Consider the following 17,724-nt stretch of genomic DNA (forward strand, 5'->3'; position numbering starts at 1 on the left):
TGTAGTCTTCCAGCGAATTCATCAAAGTGGACTGTTCTCGCAAATTTTGTTTCTCTATATTGTAACAGACTTGTGAAAAGCGCTTTCCAAAGACTGTTCTGATGTACTTTAGCGAAAATATTGGTGAAGTGTGCCTCTTTATCGTGATTTATACATCGTCTCATGCATTGTTTTTATTATCAAACAAGAATGATTCTAGAATGATTTTATCTTAAAAAAATTCCCCGGAATGCGTGCAATTTAATCTGGATAATTTCGCGTTTTGTCACGTACATTTGAAAAATCTAACGTGATTGCATCAGGAGCAACCGTACATCGGCGCTCGATTTTAGCACATTCAGCTAAATCTTTGTCTAGAGGTGATGTGCATTTTAATCTTAGCGATTATTTTTTTCGCATTTTGTCACGTACATTTGAAAAATCTAACGTGATTGCATCAGGAGCAGTCGTACATCGGCGCTTGAAAATTTTTGTTATATTTAGCTAAATCTTTGTTCTGAGGATGATAATATCATCGCAGCCGTACATCGGCGCGAACAAAATTTTAGAGGAAATTAAAATGTTGCATCAGCAATATATATAATAATCCCCTCTACATCGCAATTTGCAATACTGTTTGAATTAACAATAATTCTAACACGATCAGCATTGCATCAATCGCGCGTGTAAAAGATTTACTGAAGAAATCAGCATGAACTTTTACGTTCCGATTCGAAACAGCGAAACTCTAAGAAGCAAAAAGCGTGTAAGAAGCAAAAATGCAACGCGTAAGATTTGATTATTTAAAAAATTTTGTTATTTATTAATTTTTTAATATTTGGTCTAATTATTTATATTTTTATAGCATTCAGCTTCGTCATGCGGCTCGCATACTTGGAAGAAGGTTCGCTCTAATCCTGACGTCATATAAGTATTTGGACATTGGAATAAGCTATATCATACGCATTGAAGCTATATCATACGTGGAGCTGATTCTTGGCGATAATCAAGGTAATCAAATATTGTTGCCTTTTTCAATGTGGAATTTGTTGATGCAGAAGCAAGCAGACATTGATTGTTTTCTAATCGACTGCTCCCCCATTAAAGAATGGGGGGATTTAACGATCGAAATGCATTAATCGAAAATTGTAAAACTCACATTATGCGAAAAGATTTTGTATATGAAACCACAAACATTATTACATTTATTTAATTTTGAAAATTGTATTAATCATATGTACAATTGATTATGTGAGAATACCTATCTCATTAATGAAAAATTTAAACAATTTGAAACTGTATTACAACGTAACAATATTATTACTATATGCGATGCTGTAAAAACGATACGCGAGAGTCTTTAACAGTGAATCATTAATTGATTGCGAATTAACATACGCTGTAAATGATATTCTTTACGATGAGTGCAATAAATAATTATTTTTATTCCATCTGTGATTTTATTTCTTTCCTTCCATACAAATAAGAATAGTTGATACTTTTCTCAACACGCTCTACCAAAGAGGAAATGCTGAGGTAGATGAGACGTGATGCTCTAGTTAGAATGAGACAAAAGATATTAAAAGATATATAATAAAGAGGAGTCTGCGACATTAGAATATTATTTCTTTCGTTATCCTTCTATGTTTCGTTGGTCTTGTGTTTTGTTGGTCACGTATAATGGCTGAAGAAAACGTTATTATCATCAACGATGATGACGTTCAGAAACGGATGATGATGATAATTGGATGAATGCAGATGTGGCAGAGATTGAGAAGAGAGAGAGAGGAGAGAGAAATGGATGAGATGGAGAGAAAAATGGGAGAGAAATCATCCGATGAGGAACTTGATTTCCGTTTTCGGATTAGTCAAGAAGAATTACTTCGAATAAAGCGGGAACAACTTTCAAAGAAGAATCTGGAAATTTTAATCGTTCAATTTATAAGACATCAAGATCGGCTTGAAAACCCCCGCACAAATTTGTTGAGAACATTTCTCCTAACTCGAGAAATATGTGCGCGAGAATTTGTAAAATATGGATGTACATGTTTCAATATAGAACCTAATCATTCTAAAGTAAAATGTATTGGAAACAAACTGCGTGAAAATCTCGAATTAATAAAAGATTTTGAAAAACTGAGAGAAGATGAACATGAGAATATAGCACGGAACTTAGAAACGTTGAAGGTAAAATATTTTTATCGATGTGTAATAAATTTAAAACACTTAAAATTATTATGTATGATTTTAAAGTTTACGAGAGTATATGAATAGTCGACGAGAGGATAAATAGATATATGAATCTAAACCTGTATCAAAATATAAATTGGGCGTATTGTATAACGATGAACCATGGATAATATTGTAAGTAACTTACAATTTAATTTAAATTATTAAAATATAAAAATAATGAAATGTATGTCTTTTTTCTATTTCAGGAGCGATTTATCTCCCCTTAGCTCGGCGCATCACCACTCCTATATATATTTTTTTTACATTAAATTTTATATTTTCATATTATATTATTATTATTATTGTTATTATTATTATTATTAAGCATTCACACACACACACACACACACACACACCACACACACAACCACACACACACACACACACACACAGAGCAAATGTATTATTACGCTTTAATAAATTTTATATTTTTAATTGTAAAAAAATTATATTTATTTACACGCCTCTCCTTGCATTTCCATCTCTTGCGCTATCTCTCTCTCGCGCGCTAGTTGTAAGTCTCGTGATATCTTCGTTGCGCTCTCTCTCGCGCGTTGTTCTTCCGATATTATTGTTCTTTCTCGTGCGCGTTGTTCGCGATATGGTTCTCTCTGTCATACGCGTTATTTTCGCGCTATTATTCTTTCTCGCACGCGTTGTTCTCGCAATATTGTTCTCTCTCGTACGCGTTGTTCTCGCGATATTATCGTTCTCTCTCTCTTTCATATGCTCGTCGCTATCACTCACTTACCTTTGCGTCGTCCTTTTCCCACCTATGCGCCATCTTACAATGCGTCGTCCTTGTCCCACGTTGACGCCATCCTTGTCGCACGTTGATGCCATCCTTGTCGCACTGTCGTCTTCACACACTTAGCGCTATCCTTTTCTTACACGTAACGCTATCGTAATACTTTTGTATTATGTATGTGCAAACTAATGAGAAGACCTTATTACTTTTGTATTATGTATGTACAAAATAATGAGAGGAATCAATTGGTGTAAAGAAAAAATATAGTTGTTTTAAAAAATAATTGTAACTGTTAATTGCAAATTACATATTGCAAATTACTGTACAATAACTGTTAATTGCAAATTACATATTTTTTTCTTAAAAACAACTGTGTTTGTTTTACATCAATTGATTCCTCTCATTATTTTGTACATAAAAGTATTAAAATAGGATAATCGAAAAATGAATATTTTACTAGATATTTTACGGTTTATGTAAAATTAAGAAATGATTTCAAGCCTCATAACTCGGAAAGTACTTAATGAAAACTAACTTAATTATATATTATAATTATATATTATAATTATAGTGTTTTGGAAAGCTCTCGAAAATTATAAGAATATGAAAAAGCATATATGGTGTCCCGTTTAAAAAGTTGGATGTGACCTTCACGTGACCTTCAGGTGACTCTTCAATGTCAAACTAATGACACCACCTTATGTTCCTCTTCAAGCCATACAACTTTTGTCTAAAACATTTTTTTCTACAATCAAAATTAAAAAAGTTATAAGGGTGGAACTTTTAAAATGGGACACCCTATATAATATATATATATATATATATATATATATAGATATATATATATATATATAGGGTGTCCCATTTTAAAAGTTTGAAAGGGTGGCCCACGTAAAGTGTTACAAATTTATATCTCAGAAACAAATTAGAGAATTAACAATTTAGAGGAAAATGTTTTAGACAAAAGTTGTATGATTTCAAGGAGGATAGAAGATGGTGCCATTAGTTTGACCTTAAAGAGCCACTTAAAGGTCACGTGAAAGTAACCTCCAATTTTTTAAATAGAACACCCTATATGCTTTTTATTTGGCAAAAAGTTCTGCAACGGTTAAAAATCCTGGAAATGATTGATTTATTGGAAAAATGTTTCAAACAAAAAGAATAGGGCTTTAAAATATCTATTGTGATGATAATATCTGGATGTTGGTATGATTTGAAAAGCCTGGTCATGGTCAACATAAAAATTTTAAACGGAAATCCCTACTTTTTATTACATATTCTTGTAGTTTAGCTCGAGAGCTTTCCAAAACGCTATAATAAAATATTTTTTAATGAGTACTTTTCAAATTATGAAGCTTGAAATAATTTCTTAATTTTACATAAACCATAAAATATCTAATAAAATATTAATTCTTTATTATCTATACTTTTATGCACAAAATAATGAGAGAAATCAATTGGTGTAAAGAAAATACATACTTGTTTCTAAGAAAAAATATGTTATTTGCAATTAACAATTATACTCCTCTCCAGAAAAGTCAAACAAATATGACCATTCAATGAAACTTTTAAAATTTTTAAACTTTTATCAAAAACGTTTTTTAAATATTTAATGTTATTGTATGGAATATTAAATATTTAATGTTCCGGAATTTTCTGTTCCCGAACTTTTGGAGGAGCCTGTATAATTGAATTAGTATACTACTCCATACTGCTATATACTCAGTTTTAACATCTACATCAGCGAAAAAAGAGTTTAAATTTAATTTTTATACCAACGTATTCTTCTATTACCATCTATAACTAGCGAAGAGTTGAAATTTAATTCAAACAATTATCCTAGTTTTATCTTTTAATCTACACATTACAAAAAAATTCAATAGTTGAACATTCTTCAAAGTCTAACGGAATTATTAGAATTTTACATTTTATAGAATCGATTAGAATCATTAGAATGATAATAAATAAAATTCCTTCATTATTTTACGAATAAAAATTTCTCTTAATGTTTTTGTTTTCAGGTATCTATGAATGATATGGATTTTAATATATTATGGATGGGAAACCATCCTAAGCCAGATATTTTGCGGAATTTACTGCCTTATCAAAAAGTGAATCATTTTCCTAGGTAAATAAATAACTAAGAAACAATTTCCTTAACCAAACAGAAAATAATTTGATAAATATCTAAAAGAACTGTCTCACCAATGACTTTGATATGTTGTCAAGGTCATTACTCCGAATAACCTCCAAAAAGTTTTAGTTGGCGGTCAATGTTTATTAACACGTTTGCTGCCAACTACGAGTATACTCGTAGTTCGCAGCGAACGTGTTGAAAAGTTATTAACAATTAAATTGTATAGTACAAACATGTGTTAAATGCGAAGAATATTATACATACCTCAGATACGGTTATAAGATTCCTTCCCCTGCACTTCAAAAAATTAACTTAACTTAACATTTTTTGTCGCAGGAGAATTACTTTATGCATACCCTCGCTCTCGGGGGAGAGACGAGAGTTATGTTGGACTCCGGGCTATGATTGCCCGTATATCAATTAAAACTCCTGCGATGGCCTTTGCAGTGGAAGAGCAGGCGGGGACCCAGGATTCGCTGATACAATACATTGGCATTCCCGACTGTTGCTCCCTTCCTCGCTTAGGACCCGGCGGCCTTATGTTTGCCGTCGGGTCTCCTTCCCGGGGGAGGGCGGTTGATTCCCTCCCCTTCTTCCTTACTATGGGTGGATGGGGCCACGCCGTCTGCCCACCTTCTCGTGGACTTTGCTCAGTCACTTTGAGCCCCCGCCTGATGACCAGGTCCAGAAGGAGTCGCACCCATGCTATCCGAACGAAGGGAATAACTTCTTTCAGCTTTCTCCGTTCATCTGGGCCTGAGGGATCCTTGGCTCCTTCGCTTTATCCGACGCCGAATTGGCGCCGTGAAGAGAGGGAGGGAATTACCCCCTGTCCTACTCCTCGCCGTCCCGTTTGTTTATATGCGCGCGGGGGGTAAGGGGAGAGGTATTTTTGTGGAGTAATCGCCACATTATTGTGTATTTCCCTCTTGATCTCATCTCCTCAGTGGGGGGATAAGATCCCCCTCGCATGTGCTCATATTTTCCTGCTCCTTTGAACAGGGACCAGAGGGGAGAGAGGGGTTAGTGCGCCACCTCCGTTGTCTACCTCCTCCGATTTTTCCATCTCATCCCATCTATCCGCGATCGCCACCGCCGCCTCTGCTACTGCTGCTTCTTGACGGCGCTCTCCGCCGACTCCTTTAGCATTATTTCTTCGCAATAGGTGACGACGGCCTTCCATGCCTCTTCGCTGCCGGCCATACGGGTGACTAAGATCGGCAGCGAGAGCTCTCCTCCCATTACTCTCGCCCGGCGTTGTTCGCTCCACACTCGGCGAGAGTGTGTTGTGCGGTGTCGCATGCCTTCTTGCAGTGGTGACACGGCGTGGTACATTCTCAGTCTATGCGACGCAGGTACTGCCCGAAACATCCGTGCCTCGTCAGTACCTGCGTCAGCCAGTATGTTACCTCCCCCTGTCTACCTACTCCGATAGATAGGGCCGGACGGCCCCGAAAGTCCAAAGACCCGCAATGCTCTGAGAGATGGGTATTCTATCTCTCTAATAGTGACTACCGGGCTTAGATCCGAATGATCTTCTTGGCTCTTGGCAGCTGTCTTTTCGTGCTGTCCCGGATTTCTCGCTCTCTGTGGTATTTTCCGCGTACATTGCGGCAAGAAATTCCACGAGCGACCATTCGCGGCGTGTAACACCGTCCTGTAGACTCTAATGATCCTGGCGGCCATGCTACGCTGGATGCGACGAAATTTATCTTTCGCACAGCTCCTGGCCGCCAGTCTGCCCACACGAGTGCGCCGTACAGCGCCACCGAATTTACGGTGGTCATGTACACGCACCGGCAGGATGGTGTCCCGGTATGCTTGTGTGACGCTCACTGATGTTACACTTACACCAGCGAAGCGCAATGTACGCGGGCAAAAAGAGAGAGAAAATGCGGATGGAGTGGGGGACATTCCGATGTTGCGTCCTTCGCGCACGGCGCAAGAGCGAGAGAGAAAGTACTATAAGATGTGATACCGAGTTAGAGGTGTCCGATAGCCGTCTATCTCGCTCGACCTTCGAACGATAGCTATATACGCGGACACCGCGCTGTTTCTATACGTGTGTCGTGCGTTCTTGTATCGACATGCATTTTTTTCTTTTCTTTCTTTAAGAAATGCGACTTAATCGCGTGCACTAAAGGTCGGCATTCATTTTATTAAATTGAATAATAATTAAATTATATAAAAAGATAAAATTTAATGAAGTAATAAATTCTTGGTTACGTGCGCGCTTTGCGTGTGTGCGTATGTCAGCCGTTCACACATACCGAGACACCACTCCTGTCGGTGCGTGTACATCCGGCGCACTTGACCATCCGGACCCCCAAAACTAGGGAGGAGTCGATTTAACGCCGCCGAAACTCTCTCTACCCTGAGGCGAGGGCATCAAAATGATGTCCAAACGTCCATTTGCCGTCCAGTAAAAGACGGAGGTATTTAATTCGGTCTCCTACCAGGATGGAGGTAGGAGACGGAATTAAATATCTCCTACACTGATATGGGTCGATGGTGGCACCCCAGAGACTTTTCCATAGAAGTAAATGGCCTCGGTTTCTGTGTCACCACTTTGAGTCCCATATCAGTGATTCCTTGTGAGTGGCTTTCACTTGGACATAGTACAATTGGACACGTTGCAAATGGATACATTACAAATGGACACAAAACTTTGTACACGGTTTAATTGGGCACCGTTCAGTACCGTTTAATTTCATACCGTTCATTTGGACACAAATATGTGCACTGCTTATTTGCATACCGTTCAGTTGCACATCGTCCATTTGGACACAGAAATATATGCACTGTTTATTTGCACACCGTTCAGCTGCACATCGTTTATTTGGACACAGAAATATACGGACTCTTTATATGCACACCGTTCCGTTGTGTACCATTCGTTTGCACACCGTTTATTTATATACAGAAAGATGCGCACTGTTTATTTGCACACTGTTCGTTTACACACCTTTCATTTCTACACAGAAAGATGCGCACCGTTTATTTGCACATCGTTCATTTGCACACCATTCAGTTGCGCACCGTTCGTTTGCACATCGTTTAGTTGTACAGCGCTCAATTGCACACCGTTTACTTGGATATGTTACAAAGGCGAATAGTTTACTTGAAAAAATATAAACTATCTTATTGTACTTTATAATTGTAAATATTTACGTGTTTGTAGTATGGGCGCAGATGGAGAGGGAGGTATGAGAGGATTTTTGTTGCATAATTTATTTTTCAGAATTTTATTTCATAAATCTTCGCCTTACTAAATACTTGATGAGTCTATATTATACTAAAAATGATAGATACTGAAAAGATTAGCGAGGCCCCTACGCAAGGGAGAGTATTATGAATCGGAAATAAAAGCGTCCTATCTTGCGTAAAAGTTTCGTTTTTAATCTTGTCGATATTTTCAGTATATATATTTGTTTTTATAGTAGATTTTATGAAAGAGAGGGAGGGGAGACGGAGCACGTCCCTTCCCGCCTGCACCCACAAACATTTAGATATTTACAATTATAAAACACAATAAGATAGCTGATTATATTTTTTCGTTTCTATAACATATTTCCAAGTAAACGGTGTGCAAATGAACGATGCCCAATTGAACCGTGTGCAAAGTTTTGTGTCCATTTGTAATGTGTCCATTTGGACGTGTCCAATTGTACTGTGTCCAAGTGCACTGTCTCCATTCCTTGCACAATGCGTGCCACCGCTGTTCCCATCCTGGCTATTCCACGCTGTTCCGCCAATTGTCCCCCATAGCTACCACGTCATCTGCGAGTGTGTCATTTGCATAGCAGATGCGTGGCAGCGTGGCAGCCACGAACCTAACTTAATTTAACCTAACCCGTATCTGATGTATGCGATATTCTTCACATTTAATGCATATTTTTACTATACAATTTAATTGTTAATAACACAAGCCTGCGAGATTTAATTACACGGAGCAGAGTGGGTGAATCTAATAGATTTTGTGACGCTGAAAACGAATCTGGCCAGAATTTTCTCAGCAAACCAAGTTTTTGAGTAATTTGAGTTGAATGGCCCAAAAATCGCTATTTTATGACCAATTTAATGAATTTATTATAGGAAAATCAAATTTTTTTAAAAATATTTCTACTAACGGCATCGTATAGCACTCACTTTCACCTTTCAAATCCACTTTCGATTACCGCCGTACGATTTTTTTTCATTCAGATATACAAGTTATAAGACCGGTAATGCACAGGGATCCAATAAATCATTCAAATCTGAATTACTCAGGAACCTGACGTGCTGGAGAAATTCTGCGGCCAGATTCGTTTTCAGCGTCACAAAATCTATCAAATTCACCTACTCTGTTTTACGTAACTGATAAAAGCTCAAATTTCGCAGGCCTGTGCAATTTTTTAATAAACAATGACCGCCTACCCAACTAAAATTTTTTGGAGACTACTTAGGGTAATGACCTTAACAACATATGTCAATGTCAAAGTCATTGATGAGATTGCCATTCTTCTAGATATTTACCAATAATTTATATATATATATACAGGGTGATTCTAAATAACCTTATGTTTTTGCAAAAACATAATCTTGATCGAATTCTAAGACGATTTTTCCTTTGACAAAATTTCGTGCAAAGCATAGTTTTTGAATTATTAAGAGAAACATTTTGCTTATTACGGGTCGGATACAAGAGGCATGCAAGGGCGGCGCAACTGATCGTCAGACGCGGGCGCTCACGCGATCAGCTGGTCGCTATACGCACGGACATACATGCGAATACATACATTCTCTCTCTCTCTCTCTCTCTCTCTCTCTCCTCTCACTCTCACTCTCACTCTCTGTCTCTCTCATTCGCTCACTTAACCGTTGTTGGGTTTTTTTTTTTTTTTTTTTTTTTTTACGAGGGGAAAATGCATTTTATGCATACTCACCGCTCGGTCCGGTGAGTTATGTGGGACTCGAGTACCAAGTCTAATTACCAACTCGGTACTCCCTACCCACTAAAAACCCCTCTCTTTACGAATTTCCTCTGGGACACTATCTGACTTCCCAAGATCTATTTCGACACAACGCCAAAGAATAATTATTGTTACCTTGTTCGATGACTTCTGCTAATTATTGCTGTAGTTCCTTGAGAAATAAATATTCCGATAGATCGCACTTTCATTCAAATTTAACATAGATATCACACGTTACAAAAGACAGAGACATTCACACTAAATAATTAATCGAAAGTTCTTCTTTTTATTAACTGTATTCTCTTAAACGTAACCACATTTATTCACTCACTCGATAAAACGAGAATTTACTAAACTCACTCTCTATCATTAATCACTATCAATCACTGCCGAATAATCACCGTTAGCAATTAAAAAGTCCTCGATGAAAGAAATACACGCGGACAGACACGTTATTACACGACGCGACGACGCAATAACGCGACAACGCGACGATATTTATTCGGCGGTAGCAAACAGCTGTGTTATGTTACGGCAGGTTAAGGTACTAACAGCGCTGCCGAACGTAATCATGTGTTTGACCGAAGAACGCGGCCAACATACAATATTAAACATTTAACGCGCGTATAATTTTATTATTATCATACGATATACATACATCATATGATATTCAAAATTAATTAGAATAAATAAATGTTTTTAAAATATTGAATATTTTACTATTATTATTAAATTAAATCGAAAGGAATTAGGCTCGTTATATATTCAATAACATGATAAGAAAACTAGCGTCTACGAGCCACAGAGGATGGTAAATGCCTGAAAAATTCTTTTTAATTGTACGCGAAATTTTAAACGAAAAACATGGCATATGCATATATTTTACTTGGTGCATTTAACCAAGATATAGATTCTTATTTTTGAGAAATTCTATACAACCCTCTTTACCCCCCTGAAGAGACGTAGACGAGAAAAATATCGGGCCGAAGTCGCTGAATCGGGAATCGAACCCGAGTCTTTCGCTTGCCGGGCGACTGCTCTTACCACTGAGCTATTCAGCCCCACACCGATACTACCCTCGTCTATTTGTTTATAACTATGGACAATGAAACGCGATCATTTCAGCTAGCGCGTGAATTAAATTAAATCGAAAGGAATTAGGCTCGTTATATATTCAATAACATGATAAGAAAACTAGCGTCTACGAGCCACAGAGGATGGTAAATGCCTGAAAAATTCTTTTTAATTGTACGCGAAATTTTAAACGAAAAAACACGGCATATGCATATATTTTACTTGGTGCATTTAACCAAGATATAGATTCTCATTTTTGAGAAATTCTATACAACCCTCTTTACCCCCCTGAAGAGACGTAGACTCGGGTTCGATTCCCGATTCAGCGACTTCGCCCCGATATTTTTCTCGTCTACGTCTCTTCAGGGGGGTAAAGAGGGTTGTATAGAATTTCTCAAAAATGAGAATCTATATCTTGGTTAAATGCACCAAGTAAAATATATGCATATGCCGTGTTTTTCGTTTAAAATTTCGCGTACAATTAAAAAGAATTTTTCAGGCATTTACCATCCTCTGTGGCTCGTAGACGCTAGTTTTCTTATCATATTATTATTAATATTAAATATTTATTTATTTAATATCAATAATAATATTTAATTTATTTATAAATAAATATAGTTATTATTAAATATTTATTTAACTATTATCATGGAAAATAAATATAAAAAAATATATTAATTAATTGCAGCGCGTCTTGATTCTTCTCTTGGCTTTTTCTTACGCTTTTTTGAAAACGAAAGAAGATTCCACGTTTAAGAATGTTGGTCGCTCTGAAAAGAGCGAATTATTTTGATCGCCTTAAAAAAGGCGGATTGTTTTCACATTTATTTTACAATAAATGTTCGAAATTACCTCCATCCATCCGAACGCAAGCTCTCATGCGTTTCATTAAATTTCTTTGGACACTTGAGAGTACATCTTCTTCAATAGACCATATGGCATATCTCAATCTTGTTTCCAAATCCTCCATGTCTTCAGGGAGCGTTTTATAAATTATTTCCTTGCAGTATCCCCAAAGGAAAAAGTCCAGTGGATTGAGATCCGGGGATCTTGGAGGCCAACGTATCGGACCATATCTACCTATCCAGCGTCCAGGAAATTCGTTATTTAGATAATTTGTCACAATTCTGGCATTGTGAGGGCCAGCACCGTCTTGTTGGAATATAATTTTGTTTCTATCCGATAACGGCACTTCTTCCAAAAAATCTGGTAGATCGTTTTTTAATAGATCAATGTATGCTGCGCTGGTTAGAATGTCCGGGAGAATGATTGGGCCTAGTATTTCAGTCCCCATGATTCCAGCCCAGATGTTGAGCTTCCAACGAATCTGGAAATTCCTGACTCGTGTAACTCTTGGATTTTCATCACTCCACAAGTGCATGTTATGCGAATTAAATATTCCTTCTCGCGTAAATAGCGATTCATCGCTAAATATTATACGAGAAAGGAATCTGGGATCTCTATCTATCCTTCTCAGAAAATTTTCGCAAAATCTTCTTCTTACGGGATAATCTTCTGGTCGTAATTGTTGTACGCGAGTATAGTGAAATGCGTGCAATTTTTCTTCTTGTAATATTCTCTGTACTGTTGAATACGATAAATTGTGCTCTCGAGCAATAGTCCGAATACTTGTTTCGGGTTCTTGCTCGATAGCGCGAATAACCGTTTCAGTATTTCGCAAATTTCTTGCGTTACGATTTCTCCCAACATCATGTTTGTTTGGGAGAACATTTCCCGTTTCGTATAATCTTTGAGCTGCTCCAAGTATAACAGCAGCCGACGGATGTCTCGCTCGATTTGGGTATAATTCGGCGTATCTTATTGCCGCAGCGTTCTGATGCCCATGGCACTCACCGAGTGCCATTAGCATATCGTAATATTCTTCATTAGTGTATCTTGCCATGTTATCTTGACGCTTCTATGATCGGAGGGTTATTGATTGCAGTATCGATCGCCTTATCTTATTTATACGATCCTCGCGGGGGGTCCATGCCCCCTCCGCGCCTCCAGCGACCAATCCGCGTCGCGACTCGTGGATTGGTCGCTGGAGGCGCGGAGGGGGCATGGACCCCCGCGAGGATCGTATAAATAAGATAAGGCGATCGATACTGCAATCAATAACCCTTCGATCATAGAAGCGTCAAGATAACATGGCAAGATACACTAATGAAGAATATTACGATATGCTAATGGCACTCGGTGAGTGCCATGGGCATCAGAACGCTGCGGCAATAAGATACGCCGAATTATACCCAAATCGAGCGAGACATCCGTCGGCTGCTGTTATACTTGGAGCAGCTCAAAGATTATACGAAACGGGAAATGTTCTCCCAAACAAACATGATGTTGGGAGAAATCGTAACGCAAGAAATTTGCGAAATACTGAAACGGTTATTCGCGCTATCGAGCAAGAACCCGAAACAAGTATTCGGACTATTGCTCGAGAGCACAATTTATCGTATTCAACAGTACAGAGAATATTACAAGAAGAAAAATTGCACGCATTTCACTATACTCGCGTACAACAATTACGACCAGAAGATTATCCCGTAAGAAGAAGATTTTGCGAAAATTTTCTGAGAAGGATAGATAGAGATCCCAGATTCCTTTCTCGTATAATATTTAGCGATGAATCGCTATTTACGCGAGAAGGAATATTTAATTCGCATAACATGCACTTGTGGAGTGATGAAAATCCAAGAGTTACACGAGTCAGGAATTTCCAGATTCGTTGGAAGCTCAACATCTGGGCTGGAATCATGGGGACTGAAATACTAGGCCCAATCATTCTCCCGGACATTCTAACCAGCGCAGCATACATTGATCTATTAAAAAACGATCTACCAGATTTTTTGGAAGAAGTGCCGTTATCGGATAGAAACAAAATTATATTCCAACAAGACGGTGCTGGCCCTCACAATGCCAGAATTGTGACAAATTATCTAAATAACGAATTTCCTGGACGCTGGATAGGTAGATATGGTCCGATACGTTGGCCTCCAAGATCCCCGGATCTCAATCCACTGGACTTTTTCCTTTGGGGATACTGCAAGGAAATAATTTATAAAACGCTCCCTGAAGACATGGAGGATTTGGAAACAAGATTGAGATATGCCATATGGTCTATTGAAGAAGATGTACTCTCAAGTGTCCAAAGAAATTTAATGAAACGCATGAGAGCTTGCGTTCGGATGGATGGAGGTAATTTCGAACATTTATTGTAAAATAAATGTGAAAACAATCCGCCTTTTTTAAGGCGATCAAAATAATTCGCTCTTTTCAGAGCGACCAACATTCTTAAACGTGGAATCTTCTTTCGTTTTCAAAAAAGCGTAAGAAAAAGCCAAGAGAAGAATCAAGACGCGCTGCAATTAATTAATATATTTTTTTATATTTATTTTCCATGATAATAGTTAAATAAATATTTAATAATAACTATATTTATTTATAAATAAATTAAATATTATTATTGATATTAAATAAATAAATATTTAATATTAATAATAATAGTAAAATATTCAATATTTTAAAAACATTTATTCTAATTAATTTTGAATATCATATGATGTATGTATATCGTATGATAATAATAAAATTATACGCGCGTTAAATGTTTAATATTGTATGTTGGCCGCGTTCTTCGGTCAAACACATGATTACGTTCGGCAGCGCTGTTAGTACCTTAACCTGCCGTAACATAACACAGCTGTTTGCTACCGCCGAATAAATATCGTCGCGTTGTCGCGTTATTGGCGTCGTCGCGTCGTGTAATAACGTGTCTGTCCGCGTGTATTTCTTTCATCGAGGACTTTTTAATTGCTAACGGTGATTATTCGGCAGTGATTGATAGTGATTAATGATAGAGAGTGAGTTTAGTAAATTCTCGTTTTATCGAGTGAGTGAATAAATGTGGTTACGTTTAAGAGAATACAGTTAATAAAAAGAAGAACTTTCGATTAATTATTTAGTGTGAATGTCTCTGTCTTTTGTAACGTGTGATATCTATGTTAAATTTGAATGAAAGTGCGATCTATCGGAATATTTATTTCTCAAGGAACTACAGCAATAATTAGCAGAAGTCATCGAACAAGGTTAACAATAATTATTCTTTGGCGTTGTGTCGAAATAGATCTTGGGAAGTCAGATAGTGTCCCAGAGGAAATTCGTAAAGAGAGGGGTTTTTAGTGGGTAGGGAGTACCGAGTTGGTAATTAGACTTGGTACTCGAGTCCCACATAACTCACCGGACCGAGCGGTGAGTATGCATAAAATGCATTTTCCCCTCGTAAAAAAAAAAAAAAAAAAAAAAAAAAAAAACCCAACAACGGTTAAGTGAGCGAATGAGAGAGACAGAGAGTGAGAGTGAGAGTGAGAGAGAGAGAGAGAGAGAGAGAGAGAGAGAGAGAATGTATGTATTCGCATGTATGTCCGTGCGTATAGCGACCAGCTGATCGCGTGAGCGCCCGCGTCTGACGATCAGTTGCGCCGCCCTTGCATGCCTCTTGTATCCGACCCGTAATAAGCAAAATGTTTCTCTTAATAATTCAAAAACTATGCTTTGCACGAAATTTTGTCAAAGGAAAAATCGTCTTAGAATTCGATCAAGATTATGTTTTTGCAAAAACATAAGGTTATTTAGAATCACCCTGTATATATATATATATATATATACCTATATATATATATATATATATATATATATATATACTATATAATATATATATATATATATATATATATATACACATAATTGTAAAATAATTTATAACTTCCCAGAGTAATTTAAATATTCAAAATATATTTAAATCCATTACTTGAAATTCAAATAACTAAAATTTAAATTCACATATTCAAAAATATATATTTAATAATAATATTATAATATACTTAAATTGAGAAAACATATATTTAAATTTTATTCAAATGCACTTAAATATTTATAATATCTAACGACTAAATCTTGGCTCTCTTGTATCTTTTTTAATTTTATTTAAAAATTTATTTTCTAGGTCTTATGAAATTACCCGTAAGGATCGTCTTTACAAAAATATTGAAGCTATGCAGAGGAGTAAAGGCCTTCGAAATCTTGATTTCATACCTCAGACATTCCTACTGCCTACTGAAGCCAAAGAATTGATTTCAGCGCACTTTAGATATAGAGGACCATGGATTGTTAAGCCTAAAGCCAGTTCACGAGGTCGTGGTATTTACATTGTTAATAATGTAAGAATACATATACAATAATTTTTATGTGCACTATTATTTTAATTCTTTTTATTGCTTTAAATACACAACCCTTAATATGACAATCAAAAGATTATTTAAATAATAGTTAGCATTAACTATTAAAAACAGCCCTATAAAATTTAATATGATTCTTGATAGAATTTACTTTTCTTAGAATCTTAAATTCAACACTTTTTTTTTTTAAATTTCACAATAAAGGCAAGAGAGATTAAGATGACGAATTTCTAATTTTTCTAAGATATAGAAATTTCTAAGATAATAAAGAATCTAATTTAATAAGATAATACTAAATAATCAATGTTAAATTCATAACTCTTTTGCAAAATAATAAAAAATTTCTTATAATTGAGTTCAATTTCTTAAAGCCAATATATAATATATAACTAAAAATATATTATGAATATACCGTATATAATTTTTATTGTTTTGTTTATAAGAAATGAGATTATTATAATGATTATTGAATGCACGCAAGCAGGCAATAAAGGAAGAATATATCATGTATACTGTATACTGTGTACTGTATGTATTTTTATAATATATGCAAAGTGCATTATCCATTAGTAATATATAATACTTTTAAATATGATATTTCTTAAATACGATTCCAAGGGTCAACATATAAAATCATTTACAAAATGTATCTTTGCATAAATCTTGGTGGATCATTTTTGATCATCATTATGAGCCTTCATGTCCTCAGGAATCAAATTGGAAGTTATTAGCAGATTTCGAATTTGTATTTTCTCGATTTAGGTATCACTTTCGGTTATCACTATAGGCGATCGACTATGACCCTTCCGAAGAATAAAACTGGAACCTCTAAATTTCGGATTTGTATCAATCTCGATTTGGAGATCACTTTTAATCACCATTATCTCGATTTTCTCTGCGACTCTCACTGGAATCAAATCAGAAGTTAGTATATAGATTTGCAATTTTCTGTGCGAAGCGAAATTTAATTTACATCATTGATGCTTCAAATATGAAATGAGGTCTTAATTATGATTTTCTGTAAGTTTGCAACTTTCCGTGTGTACCGATTCAGTCTATACATCTGATGTTTCTGATAGGGAATTTAAAACTAAATTACATAAAATTACATTACTGAAGTTCAGTTGAATGCAAGTCTCAAGTCCAGAGATTAATTTGATTTCCAGGAGTTCAGAGGAAATCAAACATGGTGATGACTAAAGATTTTCCAGATTAAGATTGATACAAAATATACTTTTTAAATATTTTATATTTTGACCCTTTGGATCAGCAGGATATATTTAACAGATTACAGTTAATAGACAAATTAAAACATCGAATACCATTAAAACGGTTATATATGATAACCTCTCTTTCTTATTG

The 17,724-nt window shown here is 36.1% G+C and overlaps 1 long non-coding RNA gene across 1 annotated transcript; it reads left to right on the top strand.

Annotated features, from left to right (window-relative positions):
- The first annotated feature begins 4,975 nt into the window (after positions 1–4,975).
- LOC112637711 lies at positions 4,976–16,383 on the top strand. Its single transcript, XR_003122676.1, has 2 exons — positions 4,976–5,087; positions 16,131–16,383. It is a non-coding gene; the product is annotated as an uncharacterized LOC112637711 (long non-coding RNA).
- Positions 16,384–17,724: the final 1,341 nt, after the last annotated feature.

This window comes from Camponotus floridanus, unplaced genomic scaffold (assembly GCF_003227725.1).
Source record: "Camponotus floridanus strain SB8 unplaced genomic scaffold, Cflo_v7.5 scaffold197, whole genome shotgun sequence".
NCBI classification, from domain to species: Eukaryota; Metazoa; Arthropoda; class Insecta; order Hymenoptera; family Formicidae; genus Camponotus; species Camponotus floridanus.